Source organism: Papaver somniferum, chromosome 9, assembly GCF_003573695.1.
Source record: "Papaver somniferum cultivar HN1 chromosome 9, ASM357369v1, whole genome shotgun sequence".
Classification (NCBI taxonomy): Eukaryota; Viridiplantae; Streptophyta; class Magnoliopsida; order Ranunculales; family Papaveraceae; genus Papaver; species Papaver somniferum.
The window spans coordinates 169,124,066-169,148,570 of NC_039366.1; the positions used below are offsets into that span (position 1 = coordinate 169,124,066).

General features: G+C 35.7%; 1 pseudogene; it reads right to left on the bottom strand.

Annotated features, from left to right (window-relative positions):
* Positions 1-243: 243 nt before the first annotated feature.
* LOC113309143 lies at positions 244-9,868 on the bottom strand (annotated as a pseudogene).
* Between the last annotated feature and the right edge of the window lie 14,637 nt (positions 9,869-24,505).

Consider the following 24,505-nt stretch of genomic DNA (forward strand, 5'->3'; position numbering starts at 1 on the left):
GTTTGATTTTGTATATACTTTGTATTAAATACAATAATAGTTAAAATTTTCTATCGGTAGTTGTTTAACCAGTATTTTATGTGTTGATTTTTGTTTAAAAGTCTATAAACTCGTTTTGTAATACATTTATGCGATTAAATTGTTTACTTCTTGTTAAATAATCACGCTAAAATGCTTATTTTCCATCTTATAAATCATATACAAATAAAATTAGTCTCGTAATAAGATCATAATACTTATCAATTTATCATATATGTAAGCCGAATTTTAAGTGCCGAACTCACATTTATAAAACGAATATACACGTACGTATGCCGTTCTGAACTACTACCCGAACAACGAACCTTTAACCGGATTTTTGACTGAATCCGACCTATCCGAATCCGTATAATTCCCGTAGATATGCCGTCCCGAACTACTACCGGTATCCCGAATTGCTAACTAGGCTCTGATATACAAAATCCTATAAGAAAGTCTATAGTTATGGACGTGTACTATATTTCTGTTCCCAATTGTTGTTTCCTGAGGCGTACATTTTCAGTTACCTGTACACGCAACTGCTCTTTAAGTCTTTTGGCTGCCTGCTCAAAATTCTCATTCATAATGGTTTTCTCATTAATTGCTTCTTTGTATCTACCTCTGTACATGTCTAGCTTTATCTGTGTACCTCGAAGTCTTAACCTGGCCTTGGCTTTTTCGTTTGTGTTGCTTATAGTGTCCTGTGAAAGTGACAATTATGCGGAATCATAGAAACCAAGGTTAATATTTCTAAAGACACCCAGTGAGAAAAATAAATTCAGCATGAGGTACAAATAGGGAAGTGTTGATACTTCAAAATCAGTACTTAAATCCTTCTATGAGCTCGACATAGCATAGTAAAAAGATGAAATGCAAACGAACTTAGTCATGAACATCTTTAGAAATAATTCAAAGATACTCACATTACGAATCTTGAGTTCCATGTCGGAGAGCTTTCTAATTAGTTCATCTGCATCAGCTCTAGCCTTTGCTAACTGTTAAACACACAAATGTCAAGATTTAAGTCCAAATGTTGTATAATGAAGCAATTAACACAGTGGCACAGTAAATATCCTTCTGAGGTTTCCACATCAATCAAAAAGTTCGTGAATTAGTGACAATGCTTACATCTAGACCATTTTCACTCTCCGCCACAGATATTTTGAGCTTTAGCTGATCAATTTCTGCAGACTTATCCATGCTGTAAAAGGAAAAAGAAGAATTAATGCCAGAACCATCAGAAATCCTCCAAAATAGTACATAAAGGAACAGTAAAACTAACCTGCATTTTCTTTCCCTTGCAGTATTTTCCTCGGATAGGGTTAAAGTTTCCTTGAGGATCTTACATTCATCTCTCAAGCACTCAAGTTGATGCCTCACCTTCATTTTCAAGAATATATACACAAGTGAGAACCATAGGCAGTATCCGAAAACGTATGAGTAGCTTGCCAAACACAAACAAATTGCCAAATTGAACATAACAGATTATCTAACACAATGTCTGCCAGGCGATGGATAGAACATAGGATATAAAGAATGGGCAGATACAGCCAAATCGAATGGCATGGTACCTCCAACATCTCCTTTGACAACAGTGTTAGCTCATTTGATATCCTTCCTTTATCTGCAATGGCTTCAATAGATGCTTTCTCCTTAGCAGACCATATAGCCTTTTCCTCCTCCAGATCCATAAGGGCATTTGTGAGTTGCTGTAGACTCAAATCAAGATTGGTTTAGTAACAGTTAGCTCCACATAATTAAATAATACTAGAGATGCAGAGCCATAAATTAGATAGTAAGTTACTGCAAGTAACTACCATTGCCAACTCTTCTTTTTCTTCCAACATTTGGCTGATAGCTCTTTCCATTTTGTTGCAAGACAACATAGAATCGGCAATGTTATCTCTCTGCAACAGAATAAACGTGTTAACAGTCTGAACAATATAATATCGAAAATCAGAGTAGGAGCCTAAAAAGCTTACCATGCTTGATAACTCATCTTGCATCGCCTCCTTTTCCAAGTTTGCTGAATTCAAGTCCAAGGACATAGCTTCCAGTTCTGAAGCTAAAATATCCTTATTATATAAGACCTCCTCCTTTTCTGTACTTACAGCTTTCAATTCTTCTTCCAAAGCGGCAATCGTTGTTTCCATCTCAAATGCCAAAACTTCTAGCTTTTCATATTCTCCCTTAGACCACATACAGTAACAGTAATGGGGTCAGATAGAGAAGTAATACCATCAGAAACTTTAGTAGTCTAGTTATCCTTTAAGATCCATTTCTATTACCTGCATCATCTGTATAGAAGGACCAGCAGGACCCCGGGACTTCTTCATGTCAAACATATTAGAGTCACGCCTGGAGATATCACGCACAAGAAGATTTTTCTGCCCATGCAATTGCTTTATTTCTCGTTCAGCTTGTGCTTTCTCACCCTAGACACGCAAATGTTAATGACTTGAGCCATGCGAAGTAGTTCCCCTTAATGTGAAAGAGGATATAACAAAGAAAGAGAAGCCCAGAAAAAGGAAAAAAAGAGGTAAAGAGAAACCTCGAGTCTAGTTTTCTCATGGATAGCGTTCTTAAGTTTGGACTCGGTCTCCTTCGACTTCGGTTTTGTTTCCTCAAGCTCTTTTCTCAATGCTTCTTTTTCTTTTTCCAATGAACAAGAAGACAATTTTGATATCTCCTTTTTGAGAGTTGGTATTTGGGAAAGGAACTCCACTTTCTCCAGCTCATGCAGTTCATCACGATCCTAGAAAAGAAAAAAAAAACTCAAATTAGTAAGGTTCCTGTGACCCAATTGGTTTTGCAGAATCACAGCTTACCGTCAAGACCCTTTCAGATTGTTGTAAATCCACTTTAAGATCCTCTATCTGTTTATGAAGGCTGGTGGACTGATTAAGCAAAGTACACTGCAACAAGCAACTTAAACTTATTGAAATGATTTAAAGTGATCATGACTTAAGTCTGCAAACATCTACAATAAGCCAACCTTATCACTTTCAAGCTCAGAGATCTTCTTCATCATGCAACCATACATCTCCTTATGGTTCCCAATTATGGAATTTAAATGTACAGCACTTGGGCCTATAGATGACTTGAGGTCCTGCAAACGCGAGTGCAGAAGTAAACGAAACATAGTGCTGAAATATGAAGGGTTAACCATTCAGGGACCAGATGAGGAAAGACCACAACAATCATAAAAGCAAAATAACATAAAGGCTATGTAATACGAAGGTGGCCAAGAAACATAGTGTATACAATCCCTTGTCAGTTGAACAATAAAGTGTCTGACATGATCAAGCATGAATGTCATGAAAGTTGGAAACAAGCTTACAAAGTTTAAGCAGAATTTCCAAAAGAGATTTGTTACTTGCAGACTCACCGAGAACAAGCCCAATACATCTGAGAAGTTTTGAAATAGCTCATCGATAACAGAACAAATGCTCTCAGCAGCATATTTTGAATTCTGAAATTCCAACATTAAAGCTCCGACTTCCACTGAAAATTCTGCCATTTCACTATCCTCCTAGAAAGAAGTCAGACGCAACAATTCTAAATGCTAAGTTATTGCACCAAAATATTACAAGGTAAGATCAAAAAAGCTTGCTCAAGAGTCACTACATCTTGAATTGTAAAAAAAATGGAAGGATAATAAGTAATAACTACCAGAGAGAGTAACACAAAACATTTTACAAAAGTGGATTGTAGGCACCTCAGCTGTTCTAATAGAAATGCCCTGAGAAATTAATTCATAGGTCATCTTACTATTTCTGTGTGCGTCTACAGGCTCCTTACAAGCTAGAAAGATATATGGAACTCAGCAGTTTAGAAACCATAAAACAATAAACAAAAGGCTAACCTGTAACCATGAGCCCTTATAACAGAATAAATATTAGATTTACCAATCTTGATGAAGTTAATAAATGGCACATAAAAGAAACAAAGAGCAAGTGGATCACTGTTATAGATCTGGATCAAGTACAGTAACCTTAGAAGTCTAGGCAGAATTGTAACAGGTCAAGTTAAACTTACGAAAGTAACCAAGCCAGATGGTTATGCCAGTACATGTCAAAGGCTTCCTCAAGTGCAAAACTAATGTCTGGGATACATCCCAGGGTATCTGGATATTATAGAAATTACAAAGTTGCAACTAGCTACAGAAATTAAGCTTCATCCAGTAAAAAAGGCAAAATAAACACCTAGCAACATAAACTCCTCCATTTTTGCTCACTTCAAAATCTAAGACTTTATGCATTCTCGGGAAACTTTTTTATGGATATACTTCCGCAAATACGCTCAAGATGTAATAGATGTAGAAATAAAAAATGACGAAACTGGAGATTGCAGAGTCAAAGGTTGCCACAAAGAGAAAAATCAGGCATATCCATTACACATTTACCTCATTGGCTGTCTTCTGCCCCATTGCCAAATCAACATAATAATCCAAATTGGTTTGGAGTGAAGATTTTTCCATCTCTAATATATTAATCTACAATAACACATAAAGCAAATCCTTACAATCAATATAAAGTTTCACATAGAACAAATTTAAAGGAAGTGAACAATAAATAACAGAAACAAGGGTGGACCTGTTCCTGGAGTTGTTCAGTCGTACGAATAGCCTCCAACTCCTCTTGAAACTTACTTTTACTTGGTTTGCACGTAGAAGGAGCATCCAAATGAATCCTTGCCTCTAATTTTTTAGTTAAGCATTTGATCTCTATGTCCTTAGTTGTTCTCTACCAATAAATGATTCAAAACAATCGTACACCAATTCAAAAAAAAAAAAAAAAAAAAAAAAAAGAGAAGAAGAAGAAGAAGAAATAAATAATAAAGGATTCCTGACGAAGGAGAAAACCTGAGTTTCAAATTCTACAAGCAAGTCTTCATATTCTGCCTGCATCCTGGCTAACTTGTTGTCGTCCTGTAAGAGAAATAAACGTTAATATTTTAAACTTTGTGGAGACACAATATATCATAGTATGACCTGTGCTACCTGTGTACTCTTCTTGTGAAGCGGTGGTTTTCTTCTATTAGTTACATTTAACAAGGCAGTTGCACCAGGAATAATGCAGTCTCCTGGCAAGTCAATGTTGCCAATTTTATCTGATAAGCTGGTATTTTGAAGGATTTCATTGCTGCTCACCTTTTTTCAAGTTCTTCAAAAGGAACAGCCAACTCTGTATCTCGTTCAGGTCTTATAGATTCCTCAAAAGAAGCCTTTGGTTGATTTGCAGCAGCCACCTAAATTGACAACAGAATAACTTAATCAAAACTCCGTCACATTCCTTAAGTAAGATTCATGATTCATTGCATGAGTGCAAAAAACAAACCCATACATATCGGTAGGTTAGGTAACACTGCCTGATTCTCCAATTTGCTCAGTTAGATATGAACCCCTACTTTAGAATCCCTTCAACTAATGGAAATAAGAAAACCATACAAACAGCAAGGGATTCCCTGAGCTTAAATAACATTCTCGTCAAAATACTATATGATCATTGCCATAGCAATGACTGCTGATACATCAAGAGAAACCGCAACGGCTTACTGATCATTATCAAAAAGTGACAAATCAATGTAGAACACTCAATCACCTCTCTTTTGACATTATCTTGTGTAAGAGCACCTGGGCACCATGTATCTCTCCTCTTGTCCTGCATGATGGGAGAAGGAGAACGCATGAGAAATGAAGAACAATACTGAAAGCATTAGTGCAAATAGCATAATTAAATAAAATTACAGATCAATCCTGAAAAGGGAGGATTTAATCAAGGAAACATAGCAACAGCTACCAATTAACATCACATATGTACGAACTTGGTGGATTATGCTGTAAAGCTAAAATAAGGAGCTGGACAAAAAGGCCATGAGGAATAGACAGAAATTTAAAATTAAAGAAATAAAAGTAAAAAAGTAACCAAGTGAAAATAAAGTAAACTAAAACAGAAATAGACCTTTCTAAAAGTAGAGCGTTTGTCATCCGTGTTTGAGTTCAACACCATTGAGCTCAAATTCTCTATTTTCTTAGCTTGCTCTTGCAACCTCCTTTCTCGTAGAGCTTGAGCCTTCTTTTCCTCTTGCAGCTCCAAAGCTATACGCTCCCTTTCCAATTCACTCTGTAAAGATAAAAGTTTAGAATTACTAAGAAAATACCAAATCATGAACTCCAAGAAAATAGTGCATCACACAGCTTGTCTAATCTATATTTTGCTTTTACCCATAAAAAATCAAATTGACAAATGCAATATTTTGGACTTCCACAAGCAAGTTAAGGAAATCGATGACATAGTTGCTAAGACTCCAAAACCACACTTTCTTTTACGTATATAATGCTATCCTTACTACCTTACAATTAATGTGTTTCGCTACTTTCCATTAAGTAAAGAAATAGATAACAAACAAAAAAAAATAATGCTTACCGTCAATAATGTGTTTCGCAGTTGGAGAATCTCCTCTTCAAAATGCTCAGAGTGAGAACCCTAAATAAATAGCACGCAAAAAAAGTTATAGCAGCAAACTTCCACGAGACTGTTAATTAGACGAAGTATGAAATAAAAAACCTTCAATTTTCCTCGCAGCTCCTCGATCTCCTTCTTTTGACGCTTTAACAAAGCTGCATCTGTTAAAATCTGGCAACAGGAAAATGTGAGGTGGTGTAAAACTAAAGCTGAACTATATTTGAGTATTACAAGTGCGTGAATATGCTAGAATTAAGCTCCTTGATCTCCTTCTTTTGAAGTCTTTCTTCCTTTTCAGATAAAATAATGGGAAGATGGAGTTGAATCAGAGCAAAACCTCGTTCACGTGTGCACAATTCGTAACACGTAATGCTCGACTCGCAAATTGAAGACTACTTTTTGTCTCGTCTGCATGGATCTACATCATATTAGAGGTTGAAATGGCATTAAAATCCAAAAGCAATCTAAGCATAATTTGAATGTAGATTTAAGTAGTGCATGAATTATCTTAAAGAGCCCGAAACTTAATCACTGGATAACTATCCTCATAACGTCTATGAGACATTGTTATGCCTCATCAATACAGCGTGTCTCAAATAAGAAGATCAATTCCATGAAATAGTGGTTAATCAGGTAGGAATTCTTTTGGAAAATGAACAAGAATGCTGATACAAAAAAAATCTGTGTAAAACACAATGATAAGCATATGAAACAAACAATACACAGGGGAAGCAATTAAACAGATTGAAGGAGCCAAGTCATTTCAATCTCCCATGACCAACATGTTCTCACTCAAACAGCTCTACATAGTTTATAGAATAACTACCTGTGCAAGAGTAATATTGCAGATAATGGCAGTATTAGCATTACCACCCAATGATGGCTGCAAAATGCGAGTGAGTTTGCTGTCTCTGTATGGTACATGACCCCTGCATCAGATCGGAACATATTGTAAGAGCAAGTAGACGAAATAAATGCTTGATAGAGTATATTACTTATTAAATCTTGTTCGACCTACCCTTGGCTTTCAGCACCTTCACTCAACTTCTTGATCACAGTTCCGAGAGTCATAAGGCTTTTGTTTATGTGTGAGCCCTCTTTCAGACGCATACCTTCTGCGCCAGTCTTGGCAGCACGTTCTGAACCAGCTAAGTCCACTAAGCTCTAGTAGACAGGAAACAACATTACTTTTGCATGTACGAAAATAGGTCATCTCCCAAAGTATACTACAACTAATTATAATGATAGGGAGGAGATGAACAATGTAAAAGTAGTAACAAAATACCAGGACAGATACACGAACAGCATCACAAGAAATGCCAACTTCCCCATCTTCAGTCCTATCTCGACTCTCAATAATCTGAAGTTCAAAGTAAAAATAAAAGAAACGGTTGAAAAACTCTTTGGGTGATCAGTATTTCACAACCAGGTCAAAAATGAAGAACAAAAACACTACCATGCGAAAGATTGTGTGGGATCTGCTACTGTAAGTATTCATGTTTGTCTCGCCAATGTGGCGATGAGCTGCATAATATTACTGAAACATTAGTATCCTATCAATATTCAACCGCGAAGTCACAAAGGTGAAGAAAAGAACCACCAAAGCAGAGAGAGAGAGAGAGAGAGAGAGAGAGAGAGAGAGGGGCGCACATTCTCCAAAGTCCATTAATTCAAGAACTTGTTCAGGAGTGGCAACAATTTCTTCTCTCAGTCCAGCAACAAATATTCCTCTCTATCAGAAAAATGGAACAAACTATCAATGACCTGTTAACAATCAAACATAGAGGAAACATTATCTTTTGGTCACATAGAGATACTTACATCAATACTTTCGTGATTCTGTAATTTGCGATGCTCGGGAGCTAGCAAATCGTTGATCTCTTCGTTATATATTTCCATATATGACATTCTTAGAAGAAATTCTCGATCCATATCCTAAATATATCAACAAAAACACATCCAAATAATCAAATGAAATTTGAAGACAACGAAAAGCAACAATGTGATAACCACAAAAAGAGGGTCAGAGCATGAAAACATGAAAACTAGAGTTCATCTCAACTCTTGAGCTTCATTTTTCATTTGCCATTATGTTAACAAACAAGTACCTCTTGAATAGTGCGGAATAAATCATGCACAGCGAGAGGAATAACACCTGGCTCAGAAGCTGATCCTCGCATTGTATGTGTCTTGCCACTATTAGTTTGCCCGTAAGCAAAAACAGTACCTGCAGCAAAATGACGAGAAGAAGAAATGTTTACAGCTTTAGTTTTATCCTAACAAGATAGTTGTTTGGATCCAAAAAATTCAAAGTAACACGTACTGTATTTTGAAGCTTAAATGTACAAGAAATATGAGTTAGTTAGGCAAACCATCGGGTGGATATAACTTTATGATTGACCCAAGGTATTTTCATTCAGTGAAATGAAAATTTGACTCTCGTTAACCATCCAAAATTTCCAATAGCAGATTGAATCATAAATTTTATCAACATGAAAGAAAAAAAGAAAAAATGGGCCAAGGAACACAAAGAAATTGGATGTTCTAGTCGATCATTTGATTGATTCACCCCAAAATTGTAAAGCAAAGGGGCTTATTTTGAGAGAGGCCAAGCATCAACATCCAATGCCGATGAAGATAAGACCGTGAACTAACATCGATGGCTCGCATTCTATAACATTGCATAATTCCCCTCTTTGTAGCAATTAGACAATGAGACAGTCATTATATAAGATTGTAATGATACCTATAAGTTTACAGCCAGGCTTAACATAGTTCATATGTTTCACTTAACCACAACTGGAATTGAAAATAATCCACTAGTTATTAGTGACATAATGCTAACCACCAAAACTGAACTATTGAAAACCTAACAAAGCTTTTATCAAAAGAAACCTAACAAAGCATTGTCTAACATACTTGCCAATTTAAAGAACATTTACACGAGAAATTCAGAAATTGATGCTGTATATGAAATTGCGTACCATTGAATCCACGAACGGCAGCAGAAACAAGTTCTCTAGTACGAAGTTCATAAACTTCTGAAGTTTTACAGTCTGCTTTGAAGATATGATCTACACAAATCCACAAAATGAGTAACTAATTAGTCAAATAAAAGATAAATAACCAGAGACGATGAAAAGTAAGATGTGAGAATGAAGATTAAAGTAGTACCGAATTCGAATTTTGTAGGTTGATTGGGAATTGTGATGCAGTTCTCATTAATTTTCCATGAACTGCTTTTCGAATCTTCAAGAGTGAGAGGCTTCGGTCTCACAGAAACATGAATCCTTTCCATGGGGAGAAGATAGACGAGATTCAAACCCTATTTGAGTAGTCTCTCAGTACAAATCTCCTCTCTTTCTCTCTCTTAGGTTTTTCCCCTTTCTGTTTGAAACACGAAAATGTTATTTTTCCCGCCAGGAGGTTTTTTTTATTTCACTGATTTCTGTACATCTATGCAGCGATTGGGTATTACTGTACCCTTTTCTTCTTTTTTTAAGGCCAAAACAATAACAAAAAAGGGAAAAAACCAACAAGAAAGAAAACTAAACTATAGAAGTAGACTCATTCAGATCTAGGTTAAAAAACCTTGTTTGAGATATCAGTTGGCGTGGCAAATGAGTTGCGCCACTGTGGGGGAAAAAGCTGAGCGATAGAGTTAATTAATATAGATGGTTATTATCAACATTGCTGGCGATATTATGAATATTGCTAGCGTTATAGTCTACATCGTGTGATCTTTTCAATATCGTTGACGATATTATGAATATCGATTAACAGCTATTTTGAAATGACTATTTCCCCCTACTGGCTCTTATATATACTCCTTTGTACTTCTTCAAATTACTCGCACCTAATTCTACATATATATTTTACCATTTTCTTTATTTGTGTTCTCAATCTTGTGTTCTCAATCTTGTGTTCTCAATCTTAAATTTCATAATCATCAATGGCGAGATCCAACGAAGAGATGAATGTTATTATGAACCAGTTTAGATTACAACAAGAAATGCATCAACGAAAGTTGCAACAACTTGATGATGAGAAAGTTGAAGATAAACAACTAATCGACACTCTGATGTTCGTACATTCGGGACAAATACCTAGAGTTCTGGTGCCAAAAGAAGTATTCTCAAGAAGGTATACATATCGAGGGAGGGAATTTTACCACCAGAAGCTGATACACGATTATTTCTTCCCAATTGTGTGTACTCTGATTAAGATTTCCAACGTCGATTTTGCATGCCTCGGCACCTGGTGAAAAAGATTATTGATGAACTTTGTCGAGTAGAACCTCAATTTAATTATCATTTTGATGCACTAAATATTAGAGGTCATAATCTTGGACAAAAAATTACTTCGGTTCTAAGGATTCTAGGGTATAGCAAACCAACGGATGCGAACGATGAGTACCTTCGTACGGGCATAACACCTTCATTCACTTATCTTTCATTGTTTTTCGAAGTAACAATTAATCATTTTGGTCTAACGTGATTATGAAACCAACCGAGGGAGATATTAGACAAATATTAAAGGATAATAAAGAAAGGGGATTCCCAGGATTTATAGGTAGTCTTAAATGCATGCATTGGGTATGGTAGGGATCCCCTTTTTATAGAGCCTGTCAATATAAGGGTCATCACCCGAAACCAACCGTTAACCTTGAAGCTGCTGCTTCTTATGATTGTTGGATATGGCACGCTTTTTTTGGTCTTCCAGGGTCACAAAATGATATTGATGTTTTGCGCAAGTCTCCTCTGTTTGAAGATCTAAAGTATGGAATTTGTCCCAAAGCCCATTTCATAATCAACGGCAATCAATACACTCATCAATATTATCTTGCGGATGGTATCTATCCAAAATGGTCAACCTTGGATGAATGTTATCGTCATCCCACACCGCATTGGGTAATTCGCATTATCATTTTAACGAACGCCAAATGGCGTTGAGGAAGGATGTGGAACAGGGAATTTTGAAGAGGAAGTTTGCTATCATGAAATGCACGAGACTATGCTCACTTGCATAATTCTACATAACATGGTAATTCAGGAAACCCATCGTGATAGACTAACTATGAAGATGAAGATTTGAGGTATGAGATTCAACCATGCACAAAGAGGCGTGCCTGCAAGAAACTACGGAAAAATGACTAATTACATTCATAACCAGAATTTGTATGACCGATTAAGAGAAGATCTGAGAGTGAATCTTTGGGCATGGTATGGAAGAGCCGACTGCCGTAATTATTAAGTTGTATTTTATATATCAGTTTAAACATTTAATTGTCAATTTGTTTGTAGTTTGTTTTTCAATATGAAGTTGATGAGTTAAACTTGTTATTAAGTAGAATGCACATTTCAAATTAAGCAACTTCCTATTTCAAATTAATATTAAGTAAAATGCAAGAACATTTTAAATTAAAATTCAACATTTCAAATCAAAATTATAATTAATATATCAATTATCTAGAGGTACTACTACATCAAACTCATCATCCTCATCATCATCACCAGGTTGGTTGTTACTAAATCCAGCTTGTTGTTCAATCTGTACTTGAAGCCTGTCAAATTCGATTTGCCACACATGTTTTTGTTAGGGGTTCATAATTGAAGTGTCAGCTTGAAGAATGTGATGCTTGTTATAGTCATTCACATATTTTTCTCGAGAAAGGCGATTTTTTTTAATCTCCCTGTTTTGAAATTTCCTGTCAACCTCTCTTTGCGTTTCGACGGGCTACTGATGTTCCATAAACTCCGCCATGTTAAATCCATCGGAGCTTCCTCCTTCTTGAGATCATTTTCTAGCCAGTCTTGCATTGTTTCTCCCTAGTAATTTTCTCTTACTATCATCATTATTGAGAACTAAGTTGACATTTGGGTTTCTTGGGGTATCTGGTGAAGAATTTGATGGACATGGTGAAAATGGTGAAGAAGCTGGTGTTGAGGAGAAGAATTATATGGTGACCTTTCAGGTACTTGTTGATTAGATGCTAACACGTCTGGATTATATTTGTTCAACACCTTCAAAATATTATAACAACTTTCGAATACAAAATTTTTGTTATTTTTGCGTTGTCATTCTATATGAACCTGTCTTTCAACATCACCACCTATAAGACCAGTCTATCGGCCTCTCTTGGCTTGCATTATCATAACAACATAAGAGGCGACTTCCTTATTGATTACAACGAAGCGTTGCGCTAACCCAGTTGCATCATGTTCGTTGATGTTCATGGTTGGCTCTTGATATCTCATAAATATGTTATCCCACATGGTGTCACCATGTTGTTGTGCACCGTCGATACAATCTTGGGTAAAATAAACATAATGACGAAAAATACATTCATCTTCTGTGATGTTGAATATTGGACCCCGAACTTTGACCTTTTTACCTTTACCTTTGCCTTGACTTTAAGATTGTGAATCCATATTACAAAAAATTAAGAAATTAAGAAGTGCAAAGAATGTGTGATTAGTAAATATTGTTTTAGATCAGAAGAATATTGAGAGAAGAAAAAAATTTAGAGAGATTTAGAAATTTTGGTGTGAGTTGAAATGAATTTGAACTTGGGTATTTATAGAGTGGGGAATTTGTAGTTGTTGGATGAGGAACTGCTAAGCGATGATCTAATCAGCGAGCGACCACATGACTAGCGCTGGCGCTATAAAGACCAGCGAGAAATATTAAGACCATATGCGGTGGATAGTCTATCGCTCGCTGGAAATTCTATCATGTATGCCTATGTGGTATATTTGTCACATTTGCACATACGTTTGCCACTTTGACGTACCCATAGTGGGTGCAAAAGTGGAAAATTTTGGTGTTTGGCATGTGCATACGATTAGGACTCACGATGAGCTGGGTAATACAAGAAGGGGGAGATTGTAACCAAGTTTCCGAAGAATGGTTAGAAACATCATGGGCTGCTAAGGTATGAGCCACTGAGTTGGCTTATTTCCTGATATGTTGAAACTGACAAAAATGAATTTAGAAGTGAGCTCACTGATTTTACTGATAATGCTCTTGACGCGCCAAGGTTACGGTTAGTGCTTGTATATGAGGCAGATAATGATAATTAGGGAATCACCTTCAATAATAACCTCCTTAAAGCCTCTCCTTATTGCAAACTCCACTGCAAGTAAACCTCTGTGAGCCTCCGCTTCACTGCGGAAACATAGTTAAGTTTTTTATTTGGCATCCCTAAAATGCAGCAATACAGCTTCTAGCAATAGCTATTTATGGCCTTCCAAATGTCCCAAAAGAGAAAAGCTCCCATATTTACTGTATTTATGCCCAAAAATGTCATTTAAAAGCTACAGTATAAGCTATTGATCACCTTTTCATCTAATGTCAGGCCACTCAAGTTGTTATGTTTGCCTCTCAAATGAACCTGAGAATCAATGTTGATCATAATGAGACCACTCAAAGCTTCATATCTAAATGGTTCATTTGAGAGGCAAACAAAACAACTTGAGTGGCCTGACATTAGATGAAAAGGTCATCAATAGCTTCTATTGTAGTATGACACAATCTGCATTATGTGTTTACTCGATGTACATGTTTACTAATAATACCATCAAGTGCAAGTCTATTCTTCAAAATTCTCCATATAAATAGATGTATTTTGGGGGGTATATTTTTAACTTGCCAGAACTTTTTCTAGAATTTAGCATTATCTTGAAATGTAGATGGATGAATGTTTTCTAGAGGTTTAAGAAAGGATTTAGTTGAGATGGTACCAGATGTATGGTAAGTCCAAATCAGCTTATCACTGGAGTCAGGATCAACGTCGGAAGGTAAGTGAATCACTAAGATCTTTTGGTCTGGTTAACTAGTTGATGTTGCAACTTGTTTTTATTCCAGCTTTTGTCTTCTTGATTAATCAAATATTTTACCATCTTCAAGTATGGATGATCATCTGATATTACTTCAAGGGTTTTGTTCATCAAGGGTGAAACCCAGGGATCAGATCTTATCTGAATTTTTTTACCATTAGTAACAGACCAACAACACCCCTTCTTAATTTCTTCTCTGCAATCCAGCATTGCACTCTAAGTAGAAGAACACTTGGTTGGTTTCTTAGCTTCCCAAAAGCTCCCACCTTTTAGATACTTAGCCTCCATCAACTAAGTTCATAAACAATATTAGTCATTTAAAAGTTTCCATATCGGCTTGGATATCATATCTTTGATCATATTTTGTAAAGGTCTATTCCAAGCCCATATTTTTCTTTTGCAAGTTTCATCTGCTCCCATTTTATGAAATGTATTTTCCTGTCATCTTTATTATGGCCTCACCAAAAATTCATCATATAGTGTTGGTTAACCTCTGAAGAGTTTTCTTAGGAAGAAGAGAAGTAGCCATGTAGTATGGAGGAATAAGACCCAACACTTCGATAAGAATTGTTCTTCCAGCATGTGTGAGGTACATTCTCTTCCAACCAGCCATCATATGTCAAACTTATCTTCCAAAAAATCATAAGAAGAATGTATGTAAGCAGGTTTAACCAAGTGGTGACCCAAGTATTTATCAGAGATTTCCATTTGTTGAACACCTACTAAACTTCTGGCAAAATCATTCATCATGTCTGTGGAGACTTCTTTGCTAAATAAAATAGTTGATTTCTGCATATTTCAATTTTCACCAGAGCACGTCGCATATATGTTTAGAATATCCGTTAAGGTGTTCAAAGTTTTATGATCTAGAGTACCAAATAGTAGTAAATCATCTGCAAACATTAGATGTGAGACAACAAGGGCATAATTACATATTTTGTAGCCATTATAGAGGTCTCTTCTCTCCATAGTCTTAACTAGCCATGACAAAACCTGAGAACAAAATATGAATAAATAAGGGGATAGAGACAACCTTGTCTCAATTCCCTCTCACTGGTAAAAAATCCCTCAGCTTGTCAATTGACTACGACATAGACATTTCATAATCAGCTTATGTGTAGTACCCACAATGCCAAAATCCCTTAGACAATGACTTAAGAACCTCCAACTAATTTTACTAATATCTATTTTCAGAGCAAAAGTACCTATTATGGGTTTGGAGTTAGACATGGAATGAATGCTCTCTTTAGCAACTACTATATTGTCTATAATAAGTCTACCAGGGATGAAAGCTGAGTGAGATCTGTCCACAAGCTTATTCAGGTGACATTTAAATATTTGAGCCAGAATTTTAGTAATCACATTATATAAAATATTAGTCATAGCTAACGGTTTAAACTCAGATGGGTGAGTAGGGATTTTTATCTTAGGGATCAGCACCAGGTTTGTGTGATTTAGCCCTAAAGGAGTGGAAGCTGAAGCAAAGCAATCTCTTACTATTTTGGACACTTCATCACCAACAAGCTCCCAACATCTCTAGTAGAATAAAGCTGGCATACCATCAGGCCCCAGAGCTTTCAAACTTTTCATCCTCTTGATAGTAGACCATATTTCTTCGATAGAAGGAATAGCTGAAACTTTAGTGTTGCTTTCCATGTCAATTACTTCAGGGGTCTGAAATAATAAATAATACTCCTCCTCATCTGGGTCTCTTTTGAATGGGATAGAAAAATGATGCACCAATGAGTTTACAACCTCATTGGCATCAGTAACCCATTTGTCATCCTGCATTTTTAAAGCACATATATGTTTTTTGTTCTTTTGCTGGAGTGCGGATATATGAAATATATGGTATTTTTATCCACATTAGGAATCCAATTGACTTTATTCCTTTGTTCATAATACCTTTTTTGTAGCGGGTTCAAGTTGTCAATCTTCTCGCATAGTCAGCTTCTTCACTCCTTGTATCCCTATAAGGTGCTTCTCCTTGTAGCTTTAAAAGTTCTTCCCTGCTATCCTCCACAACTCCGAATATGTTTCCAAAAGCCTTTCCACTCTATTTATTTAGGTTCTCTCCCAATCTGTTAATCTTGTTGATGGTGTTATCATTATTCACAGTCCAAAAATTGTGAACAACATCATTGAATGCAGGGTGTTCAATCCAGTAGTACTCAAACTTATATGAGTGTCTTCTCCTTCTTTTGTTAGATGTGTGAGTGTTAACCATAATTGGAGCATGGTCACTACTTACTCTAGGCAGGTGTAAGACTCCATTCAGGGCAAAGAGCTATCCATCCTTTCATATATTGGTTCATTCACCGCTGCATTTGACTAAGTGAAAGTTGGTCCTTTAAACCCCATATCAATTAAACCTCTATCATGGATGAAATTCTTGAATTCTATATTTGCATTGTTCATTTTCTTTCTTCCATATTTTTTCTCACTTATGTGCTTGATTTCATTTACGTCTCCCATAACATGTCATGGGTTGGTCAGCTGAGCAGTATACTGGGAGAAGTTGTTCCAAAATTTATTCCTTAGTTGATGCTCTTGAGGACCATAAACGTACAATCAATCCCAATCACTACCAATTAATTGATGCATTCGACAGTGAATAACATTTTGGATGCCCTTATCACCTCTAACAGCCAACTCACCACTTTGTGCAATTCCAGGAATAATCTTATAATTATCAAAACCCAAAGAATCATATAGAAAATTAGAATTTGACGCACTATTAGAGTCTCAAATAGAAAAGCAAGTTGGGGATTGCAAGCCCCGAGGAACGCCTTCAAATTACAGACTTTCGAGATGTTCCTCAAACCTCGACAGTTCCAAGAACGCTAACTGCTTCATTGGATTTAACCAGTTTGCTAAAATCCTTCCTTGAAGTTCTCCTTCATCCAATCTTTTTCTCCCTCTTATTCCCCTCTGAAATAATTGCAGACGATGAAGAGGTTTCTTGTTCAGTTTCTAATGTCGCTAAATTAGGTTTAGCCAATTGAGATTTTGACAATCGAAGAAATTCATCTCTTTTACTAGTATCCAGACTTAATCGAACAACATTCATATTGTTAGATTTTGCCTTCATCCATAACTTTTCAATATTAAATTCATGGGCTTGTGTTACCTTAAGGGAGTCCAACTCTACTACAAGTGATTCAGATTTACTAGTTAGTCAACATTCTCACCCATAGAATTATTGCATTTATAATTAGTCTGACTCAAAATACTTTTCTGCATCCTCATCGTGTATACCCTCTCCATTGTTTTATCATCATGAGAGTTTCTTGGATCTGTTGTCCTCATCGCATTATTTTCTAAATTTGTAACTGCTTTTATAGGAGCGGAGCTGATTATTGCAGAATGTTGGTATTTATTAGATGGCATCTTCCCTTCCTCCACCTTTAATTGATTTGCAGTCTTTCCTATATCACTCGCCTTTGTACCTTCTCTTCATATTTTCACTTTTCAGAGCCATCTACCTTTTTTTCCCTTTACCGTATGATTCTCCCATTTATAGAGCGCTAAGTTGACCTGAAGATGCCGCGTGTGATCAATCTCGTCCATTAGTCTGCCTCTTGGGATCGACGGACCTTGAGTCTTTGGATTCAATTGCATCTTCCCTATTGCATTACCTTGGCAAGAACTTGTAGAACCAACATCTGATTTTCTTAAATAAGCACGAATTTCCTCCGTATATCTCGTCATCTTTTTCTCATTCATCATTGCAACCATTTCCTCCATACTGAGATTTTTGTTCTCTTCCAACTTCTTTGAGAGAAGAGGACACTGTTTCATTAAATGACCGAAGAATCCATAATATAAACATAATCTTGGTGAATTTCTCATACTAAAATAGATCTTGATCAACTTATTAGATTTTAGTGTGGTCTTCATGTCTTTTGGCCGAGGTCTAGTAATATCCAGTTTTACTCTCACCTTAGAAAATCTTCCCCATTTAGCCGCTAATTCAGTCTCAATTTCATCAAGAGTTCACATTCTTCTAACAATATTGAATACCTTCTCAACATTCATCATACTGAGCGGTAACCCATAAACATGTAACCAGAAATAAACAAATGAAGTCTTAGAAGTGTTTGAGAGAGTTCTAGCAATGCTAAACATATTTAAAAACAAGTCTTTGGGAATCTGCTAAAATCTACTGGGACGGTTGGTACAACAGTTCGTGAGGCTTGTTCATGAGTCAGGGTGCAACAGTTCGTGAATCGGGTTCGCCAACCCTACAAGACTACCGAACTCAGTTGACCACAGTTCGTGAACCGGGTTTGTCAACTGCTAGCATATAATACTAACTTTAATAAATCAGTTCACAGCGGTTCGTGAAATGTTCCCATTTGAACTTGCGGTTTGTGAACTGTTTCGCCAACTCTCATGTATTTTTGAAACTCATATATGTATGGTTTGCGAATTGGTTCGCCAACCTACCCTGACTAGAAATATCAGATAATTCAATATATTTCTATTAGGATTTTTGAAACACTCCCACGTGATAAAATCATTTGCATGGGCAATTTCAATTGATCCACAAATTAATTCACACAATGAATTGTTTAGAACTGATGTTGTTAAGGATCGTTGAACATCTTTGTTAGAATCATATTTCGAGATATTTAATAAGAAAAGTTTGACTCGAAAATTCTTCTTTGTAAATCTACTAGAAGTCATACGACATCGTCTCAAAAAGATATAATAGTAAGTTAGTGAGTAAAGTATAATGGTTCAGTCTTCACATACCTTATACAGAAGTTCTCCAAATGTCTTCGTCAATCTTCAGTCTTCGAGGTTGATGTATGGTACTCAACTACCAAATTTTAACCTAGTCCAGGACTTGACTTAGTAGACTAGAAATCAAGATATAATTTTGATCATATAACATTCACACCCTCTATTGGATTGTGAAGCCATTATGTTTATTCCTATGTACATGTCAAACACCATGATTTTCCACTTTTTCACCCACTATGGGTATGGAAAAGTCGCAAACGTATATGTCAAAGTGTCAAAAATACTACATAGGCATACAGACATACTTTCCATCGAGCGATAGAAAGTTCGTTGCTAGATGATCATCACATCGCTCGAGGATTATAAAATCGCAAGCGCTAGTCTTTCTAGCGCTCGTCAGCTTGATCATCGTTCAACAAATCATCATCCAACAACTAGAATTTCCCCTTTTCTAAATACCCAACTTCAAAATTATTTCAGCTCACACCATAATTTCTAAATCTCTCTAGAATTTCTTCATCTATCTATAATTTCTTAATCTCTCTAGAATTTCTTCATCTATTTATAATTTCTTAATCTCTCATTATTCTTCTAGTCTAAAATAAGATAAACTAATCACACCTTCTCTACACTTCTTAATCTATTGTAATATGCATTCCTAATCTCAAGACAAAGGGTTTTGAACAAATTTCGGGGTGCAAAGGTCAATATCACAGAAGATGAATGTATTTGTCGTAATTATGTTTATGTTACGCACGATTGTATCGGTGTGCGCATCAACATGGTAACACCACGCGGGAAAACATAGTTTTGAGATATCAAGAGCAAACCATGAACATTAATGATCGTAATGCGAATGGTTTGGCACAACGCTTCATTATGATAAATAAGGAAGTCGCTTTTTATGTTGCTATGATAATGCAAGCCAAGAGAGACAGAGAGAGTGGTGTTGTGGATGTTTATGTGGGAAAACAGTGTCGTAGCTAATCAACAAGTATAATCCAAGCATGAAAAATTTTCCAATTTGAAAGTTGTTATCATATTTTGAAGGTGTTGAACAAATATAATCCATAAGTGTTAGCAGCTACTCAACAAGTACCCGAAAGGTCACCATAAAATTCTTATCTCTCAACACCAAACTCTTCACAATTTTCACCAGGTTCATCAAATTCTTCGCCAGATACCCGAAGAAACCCAAATGTCAACTTTGCTCTCAATAATGATGATGATAATAAAAAACTTCCAGGATGAAACAGACCAAGACTGGTGATGCTGATGAGGATGATGAGTTCGACGTAGTAGTACCTTCAGATAATTTGTGTATTAATTTTAATTTTAGTTTGAAATGTTGTTGCATTCTACTTAATATTAATATTAAATTGAAATGAAAAGTTTCTTAATTTGAAATATTGTTGCATTCTCCTTACTAATAAGTTTGACTCATTAATTTAATATTGAATAAACAAACTACAAACAAATTAACAAATAAATTTAAATGTTTAAACTGATACATAAAATAAAACTTACTCCCTCCGTTCCTAAATAATAGGTTGGTTTCTATAAATAGATGTTTCAAAAAAATAGGTTGGTTTCCTAATTGGGAAAGTCAAATGTTACTTTAGTTTTCTGGGACCACTTTTCTCTTAACTTCTTTTGGTGACAAGTGTCGTGCGAACCATTTCACTTTACTTCTTTTGCTGACAAGTGTTATGGGGACCATTCACTTCACTTCTTTTATTGACAAGTGTCACGAGGACCACTTTCAATGATTAGTTCTCTTAATTTCCTTAATTTTATCTAAAAACAAAATCATCCTATTAATTAGGAACGAAGGGAGTACTAACTACTCCCACCGGCTCTTCCACACTCTGCCCAAAGATTGACTCTCATATTTTCTCTTAAAATGTCATACAAATTCTTCTTTCTAAATGTAATTAGTCATTTCCCCATAGTTTCTTGCAGGCACACCTCTTTGTAGTTGAATCTCAAATCTCAAATCTTCATAATTAGTCCACTCCTTATCCCAACGGGTTTCTTGAATTACGATGTTATTCAGAATTATGCAAGTGAGCATAGTCTTGTGCATTTTGCGAGGGCATCCTATCATACCCAATGCATACATCAAGACTATCTAGCATTCTCAGGAATCCCATATCCTCATTCTCCCTTTGAAAAGATGAGGGTACCCAAATATACCTCAATCTAAAACTTTTCCACCTATAAGTCCTTTCTCCGAAAGTGATTGTCTATGGACTGAGTCGAGACAATATAACAAATCGGTTCACACTTTGTATGATCGACTATGGATACGAGATCGAGACAATACAACAATGAAGTATGTTTACTTGATAAAAGGTTCAGACTTAACCAAACACAATAGGATTACTTATCAAGTAAATATGAATTAACGTTTGTGTAGTTTACTTTAAATTATAATAACAACAATTATAAATGCGGAAAATAAAATTAAATGACACAAGAAGATTTTGTTAACGAGGAAACCGAAAATGCAGAAAAACCTCGGGACCTTGTCCAGAATTGAATACTCTTAGGATTAAGCCGTAATACTAAATCAAACCAACTTCGTATAGTTGAGACCAAGCAACTAAACCTATAGTTCACCTAGTTTCGTTTGTATTCCCATGCCTCCGACCTGTAATAAGTCACGTACTTGGAACAATTCCTTTGGTTCGTATTCCAAACAGTAAAGGAACAACAAATCTGTTTGGTATCAACTCTTTTCAACCAAGTGATATGAGTTCGACAAAGGCTCTTCTGTTTATCTCAATAAACTCATTCGTCAGGTTCTTAGATCTATGTTATTATCAACTACCGAAGTAATTGTTAAGATTTTGCAATGAATACTTTTAATCACAAAGAATTGTATTGATGCTGATCTACACAACTAATCAATCTAATCTACCACAAGGATAAACCGATTATAGTTGGATCCTCTTTTATCAAAACAAGTATTGTGCACACCAAAGATTATGAATCCCAAATCAGAAATCTTCAAAGTCTTCTTTGTCTTCAAATCCTCTTAGATCTTCAGTAAACACCTGCACACAATCAACTTGAATCTCTTGTGATCAATCACTCACAGAACGGAGTCTGTTAACAATGGATTATCACAAGACGTCTTTAGATCTACAAACAGTCTAAAGATCCCCGTTGAAACTTTGATCTCGTTTGAGTGAATCTTATATCAGAAGAGAAGATTCTCAAGCATAAACAAACTAGGTGCAATCAAAGTTCAACCACCATTAGTCAATCAAATCAATCGAAAACAAAAGATAAACCACAATTATCTAGTTTCCCGCCAACGGTACTAATAGAGCTTCTCAATCCCAAAGAAGACTTTAAACTGAGCGGCCGTAAGAGATTTTGCCTGATTAAGTTACTCTCCTATCCGAATAGGCGTCTTCACCAGTACCAGCACAACTGAGATAGTTCTTGTTGTACGAGGATTAGTTTACTCGAAATGCAAACTTTCATATTTATATACCAAGGAAGATTGGACACCAAGGAATTTCCAAAACCGAAAATATTCTCAAGATATGCAATATATTCCAGATTCGGTTTCCATAATTCCTGGAAATGCTTTGTCCAAAATAATGACTGAAATTCTCTTAGAAAATCTCCTACTAGTAAATGCACATTACTAATTTTCATTTTCCAAAAATAAAATTAAAAACCTTAAATAAAAGATTCTCAATTTATTTTATTCGATCCGATATTTTCTTCCTTTAGCTATTATGGAATAACTTTGAACAATAAAAGATAAGCGTTAATGCACATGTTCAAAGTATGTCGACATCTTTTTACGTTTCCACATTAACCAATTATATTGTCGGTATCTCTAATATTTCTAGAATAATTGAAAATTTGAAAAGATATTTTTGGATAAATTTTTGTGTTAAAAACACAAAACGTGTTATGATTGGGTTGAGATTTCTTGTGACCGATTGCACATGTTCATAGGATCGGTTCCCCCTTGTTGCACATGTCCATAGGATCGGTTCCCACATATTTATGGTATCTAACTTGTATTTGTTGCACATGTTCATAGGATCGGTTCCCCCAATGTCTAAAAACGTGTTGCACCTATTACAAGGATCGTTTCCCCTTTGTGATAGGTTGCACCTCTTACTAGGATCGGTTCCCCTTTACCCAGAGTCGGTCATACCAATAACACTAAATCGATCATACCATCTCAGGTGATTACTTAAGATCGGTTTCACTAATAAAATTCATACCAATACAAAAGTCAGGCCTTTGTATTTAGTTTTACCAAGAACATAAACAAGTCATGGGAGGTTATACCAATCACACATATTGGTAGTTCAAAAGATATGCAATGAATAACAATACCAATAATGCCTGGCGATTTCTCTTTCGATTCGCAGAACAAATTCATGAATTTACTTCTTTAAAACACATGTAAAACATTGTTTCCTAGGATGAAATATTCACCTTATACCCGTACATAATGACAATAGCATTCAAACGATTATGTTGATGTCTTATCTACAAAGTTTAATGGTGAAGCAATAAACCTCGTATTGTATTCCTTAATACTATGTCTAACTAGAGTATAACCATTCCTGCTTCGTAGTTTTTTTCTTCAATATGCACGACTTGAAAGATACGTTAGGGAATGAAACAGTTCAAGTCAAATATCACTAACCTCAAGTGGAAGGATGATGTTGTCGTTGTAGCTCCTTACTTCTTCACTTCTTCAAGTCTTCGCAATACTTGTAATGTATCATATCCTAATACTTTAAAGCTAACCTATACGAAGTTGACTCTAGTACATAATCAAGCGACTCTTAAATGAGTTTTGGCTCACTAAAATATGACAACCAAACTTGACATACCAACGCTTGGTGGGTTCAACGGAGCTATGCTCTAACAATCTCCCCCTTTGTCAATTTTATTGACAAAACTCTTACATCATATGGATAAACAAATTACAAGAATTCATTACACATACGCTTGATTTCCGAATTCAACAACACAATAACCTGTATACATTCAATCCTTAAATGCCGCTATTGACATTATAATAACAAAGCTAATACTCCCCCTAAAGGTAAGATAGGTAGATTTTATCAATCCACACGTCTTTGTTATTTCCTTTGTAGTCCATATAACTACAAGTATATGATATGTTACTCCCCCTTAGTCTATGCTTTCACTCTTTCGTTAGATAAACGTTTAAGCACCAATGTCCTTTCCCTTAGTGATACCAATCAATATAAATCAATACCAGTATCACTTGTTTACTCCATATATTTCTGTGGGAATTAAATAAATGTCCCTACTTTTCATGGGCTTCACAAATGCCTTTATCCATCAATAAAAATACCCTCCCCGTTTCAGAAGGAAATCAAATCAATATGTAATAAATTAGATCTACCCTGCCTGTATAAT